At 56.6% G+C, this 5,087-nt stretch overlaps 1 long non-coding RNA gene across 1 annotated transcript; it reads left to right on the plus strand.

Annotated features, from left to right (window-relative positions):
• The first annotated feature begins 760 nt into the window (after positions 1 to 760).
• LOC115598786 lies at positions 761 to 4,543 on the plus strand. The gene is made up of 3 exons (XR_003987917.1): positions 761 to 819; positions 3,391 to 3,422; positions 4,517 to 4,543. It is a non-coding gene; the product is annotated as an uncharacterized LOC115598786 (long non-coding RNA).
• Positions 4,544 to 5,087: the final 544 nt, after the last annotated feature.

Consider the following 5,087-nt stretch of genomic DNA (forward strand, 5'->3'; position numbering starts at 1 on the left):
GGGTCATACCAGGAGGTGGGTGCCAAAGACTCCAAAAGCACCTGGAGCAGCAGGTAGAGGCTGTGTTTACTTACAGACTTGGCTTTGTTTACAGAGCTTATCTGGTTTTTAGGTTTTTTCCTGCTGCCTGGGCAGGCAGAGAGGCAAAGGGAGAGTCTGGACCCTGCCTGTTCCCAGGAGATGCTTTAGGGTTGGCACAAGGGGAGGAGGATGATGCTGGGCTGAGGTGTGCAAAGCTCTGCAAGAGTTTGTCTTGGCTGGAAGTCTGGAAATCCCCAGGGCAGCTCTGGCCAAGCTCTGCCAGGGACCTTTCCCTGCCCTGGAGAAGCTTCCATTTCCTTTTATTTTATTTTATTTTTTAAAAATTACTCCCATAAGACAGTAGCCAGGAAACCCTTTTTTTTTGGTGGTTTTTTTTTTTGTTGTTGTTGTTTTTTTGGGTTTTTTTGTGTTGTTTTGTTTAGTGTATATAACAACACCTACCTATAGGCAGTCTTTTTAGGGTGTATGTGCTACCCCTACACACACGTATCTATGGAGTAAATCCCTAGGAGGGGTTTTAGCAGTGTCCCTAACACCCAGACACCCCCAGGGGACATATCGCGGATATCGCTCTATCGCTGACCCCCCCCAGCTGAGCAAGGGAACCCGGTTGGTTCTACACGGGGCTTGGTGGGGGTGGAACCGGCAGCAGGGGCGGGAGCTCCATCGGAACCTCCCCCTCTCATGGTTTCCCCCCCCTTCTCTTTCGGGGCGGTGCTTCCCGCCGGGTCACGCCGATCCCGCCGCGATGTCGGGCCGCGGGCTGGAACCCGACAGGTGAGCGGGGCTGGGGGGCACTGGGGGTACCGCCTGACCCCCCCCTCCACCTCCCGGGACCCTCCCCAGCATCCCCGGGGCCTGCCCGCCATCCCCCGGCCACTCCCACCCCTATAATCCCTTTCCCTGCATCCTCCCCCCAACCCTTCTCGATGCCCCCCAGCCCCTCTCGATGCCCACCTGCCCCCCCCAGCATCCTCCCCATCACTCCCCCCATCCTTCCAGCTCTGTCCCCTTCCCCCCCGCATTCTTCCAGCCTCGCCCCATCCCCCCTCCTCATCCCCCAGCATCCTCCTGTCTCCTCCATCCCCCCTTATTTCCACCTCCCCCCTTCCAATCGCCATTACCCCTCATCCCTGGCCCCCAGCGAAGGATCCCAACCCACACCCCATTCCTCCCTCCCCAGCAACACCCGCAGCGCTTTGGGGGCGGGGGGCTGGGTTTGCACCTGCAGCAGGGACTTTCCCCCCGCTCCCTAAACCCCGGCCAGGGCTCTGCTCCGCATCCTCCCCGACGCCAAACAAAGCCGAGGCCGAGCCAGCAGCTTTCCCGCCCCGACGGCCCCCCGCTCCGCCCGGGGCTCCGCTCCGGCCCGGCCCGCTCCGTTCCCGCTCCGCCTCCCTCCGCGGCTCCGCTCCGCGCGTTCCCGCTCTGCCTTCATCCACGGCTCCGCTGCCCCGGCGGCTCCGCTACCTCCCTCCCCACGGCCCCGCTCCGCGCGTTCCCGCTCCGCTTCCATCCGCGGCTCCGCTCCGCGCGTTCCCGCTCCGCTTCCATCCGCGGCTCCGCTCCCCGCCAGCTCCGCTCCGCTTCCCCGCCCCCCGGGCTCCGCTCCGGCTCCGCTCCCGCTCCGCTTCCCCCCCCTCGGCCCCGCTCCGCTGCCACTCCGCTTTCCCCCCCGGCTCCGCTCCCGCTCCGCGTCCCCCCCTCCCTGGATCCGCTCCCGCTCCGCGTCCCCCCCCTCCCTGGATCCGCTCCCGCTCCTCTTCCCCCCCCCTCGGCCCCGCTCCGCTCCTGCTCTCGCTCCGCTTCCCCCTCCCCCCCCCGACTCCGCTCTGGCTCCGCTCCCGCTCCGCTTCCCCCACCCCTCTGCCCCGCTCCGCTTCCCCCCCTCCCGGGCTCCGCTGCGGCTCCGCTTCCCCCCGCGGCTCCGCTCCGCGCAGTCCCTCCGGTGTTGTTGGTTCCCCGGGGGGGGCACCTGACAGCTCTTTAGAACCGAACCTTCTTTCTCTCTTTCCCCCTTCCCCACCCCTCCCCGCCCCGCTTTGGTTTTTGGGGGTTGGAAAGCAAGATCGCACCCCCCCAGCTCTGTTTTTTTTGGGGGGATCGGGGCTGGCAGTGCCTTTTCTCCCCTTTTTAGTTCATCGTGGGCAGTAATTCCTTACACCGAACAGGGCTTGTTGGATTTTTTTTTTCCCTCCTTGTTTTTCTCCTCTCCAGCGTATTATTTATTTTTTTTTTAATTTTTTTTTTTTTTAAATTTAGGATGAGGGAAATGCAGCTGCAAGGGGCCAAGCCTGCTGCAGGCAAACCCTATTTAGCAAGCCAGCACTTGGTTGCACAAACGGTGCTTGGCTCAGGCACTGTCTCGGGGGTATATCCAGGCAGCTTCATCCAAATCTTTTTTTTTTTTTTTTTTTTTTTTTTTTTTAAGATACAGTTTGGCAGCTCAAAGCCCGTTGTGTAACTCGTGCCCAGGGTGAAACCCTCACCCAACTCCTGCCTGCCCTTGGCCAGCAAATTCTTACTGCCTGGGGGTGTCCCCCACCTTCCCAGGCTTCACCCAGCTCCCCCTATTTATTTTATTTTTTATTTTTTAGCATCTCTTCACCCTGGCCATGTGCTGGGAGTTTTCTTTTCTCAGCCTCTTCCATCACCACCTTTTCATTGTTTATTTCTGTGTTTGAGCCATCCTGGCTTGGCAGCAGCTCTGGCTCCTGGGATGATGTCTCCACACTCCCAGGGCACAGAGGGCCTGGGATATTTTTCCTTGTGCCACCAAAGTGATGGAGAGCTGGATGTCACCTGCTGGTTTGTGGTGACTGGTGAGTCCCTTCCTTGGCAGCACCTTTTGTGGTGGTTTTTTTTTTTTTGTCCTTTTTTTGTGTGTGGTGGTGCTGCAGGGAGATGATTCTGGAGCTCCCCAGGATGCTTTCAAGCCTTGATCTTTATCTCTACCTGATAAAACCAGCCCATTTCCCTTTTTCAATGGAGGCTGAAGGTTGGTTTGGATTTGCCACGGGCCACAAACTGGTGCTGGACTCAGTTTGGAGTCATCTGAGCCCCTGTGTTTATCTGCCACTGTTTATCTGCTCCTGCATGGGTTGGATCACCACCAAACCCAGTGAGTGTCTGGCACACAAACCCCAGAGCCAAGGACCCAGGAATCCCTGGCACGTCAAGGGTGAACACCAGGGCTGTCAAAAAGCATATTTTTAACCCTCAGCTTCCCCCCTTAAGTTACCTGGGGACCTCCCAAAGGCAGGGGGTGATGGCAGCAGGGTGCAGGGTGGTGGGGGCACAGGGAAAGGCTGCTGGATCCACTCATGGAATTTTCCTTTTGTTTTCCAGCGGAGCAGAGTCCCTTTCTTCAGATGAAAAAGGTATGGTCATGGGAGGAAGGGGGATTTGTTAAGAGAAATGCCCATCCTTCAGCATGGAAATGACCATTTTATGACTGCTGGGCACCCACAGGACAAATCTGTTGGGTTGGGTGCCAGGAATAAATTCTGTACCATGAGGGTGGTGGGACCATGGCAGAGGTTGCCCAGGGAGGTGGTTGAGGTCTCATCCCTGGAAATATTCAAGGTGAGGTTTGAGGATGCTCTGAGCACCCTGATCTGGGTGAGGGTGTCCCTGATACTGCAGGAGGGTTGGACTGGATGGCCCTGAGAGGTCCCTTCCAACCCAAATTATTCTGTGATTCTATAAAGCTGGGAGAGGTTTTTTTACAAGGGCAGGGAGTGGTAGGACAAGGGGGAACAGTTTCCAAAGTGATTTCACTGATGGTACAAGCCTGAGAGGAGTGGCTGTCACACCAGGAGGATGTGCTGCCATCCAGCATGACCTGGAAAAGCTGGAAAGTTGGGCAGGGAGGAACCTAATGAGGTTCAACAAAGGCAGATGGAAAGCAGCCCAGAGGAGGAGGATCTTGGACTCCTGATAGGCAATAAATGAACTCTGAGCTCCTCTTGTGTCCTTGTGGCCACATCCAGCGGTGTCCTGGCTGCAGTCCTGTGTAATGTGCTCTTGGTGATCCTGGTTTACCCTGGACTAGGTGATCTCCAGAGGTCCCATCCAGCTCCACTGGTTCTGTGGAAAAGGGGGAGATTGAGATGACATCTTGGGAAGAAAATCTTCGGGGTGAGGGTGCTGAGCCCCTGGTTTCCCGGGGTGGGGGTGCTGCCCCATCCCTGGCAGTGTTGAAGGTTGGATGTGGCTTGGAGCACCCTGGGCTGTGGGAGGTGTCCCTGCCCACGGCAGGGGTGGCACTGGGTGAGCTTTAAGGTCCCTTCCATCCCAGCCCAGTCTGGGATCCTGTAACACCTTAGTGCAATTTATAAACGTTTTGATTTTTTTTTTTTCTAATACTAGTTTTGAAGTTTCATATCCTTTTGCTGTTTATTCCCTTTTTCTCTCCCACATCATCCAGAGCCCTCAAGAGAAGCATTAAATCTCTCTCACCTTTCTCTTGCAGAGGTGACAGCCAGCAGCACAGGGGAAGAGGGCTCAGCCGAGGAGCACCCAGCAGGTGAGCACACAGGAGGATGAGGACTGGGGTGGGCTGGGTGGCCTTGCACCCCCCCATTTCCCCACACCAGGACAAAACCAGGGTGCAGGCACTGCTGCAACTCCTCAGGTCACTTGCTGTGCTTCTCTTAACTTGGGGTTGTCAGAATAATTCAGTGAAGCCACGGGTGGCTCATCCCCTGGGTCACCTCACCGGTGGGACACACCAGCTCCCAGTGATGCTTCTCCACCTCACTTGCATGTCCTGGGAAATGATGATTTAACTGGGATGGCTGAAGCTCCAGAAGAATCACAGGCTGTGTAAAACACTGAATTGAACATCACAACCTCAAAGGGGCTGGATGACCCTGGAGTCCTGCCTGATGCTGGGGTTTGGTGCTCCCCAGTGCCTCTGGGCTGGGTAGATTTGGGTTAATGGTTGGACTCAGTGATTTTAAAGCTGTTTTTTTCCCCAGTATTTTTTTTTCTGCTGTTATATTATTCAGCTAGATGTATTTAAACTTCTGGCTGCATCCTTC

This window comes from Calypte anna, chromosome 9 (assembly GCF_003957555.1).
Source record: "Calypte anna isolate BGI_N300 chromosome 9, bCalAnn1_v1.p, whole genome shotgun sequence".
NCBI lineage: Eukaryota > Metazoa > Chordata > Aves > Apodiformes > Trochilidae > Calypte > Calypte anna.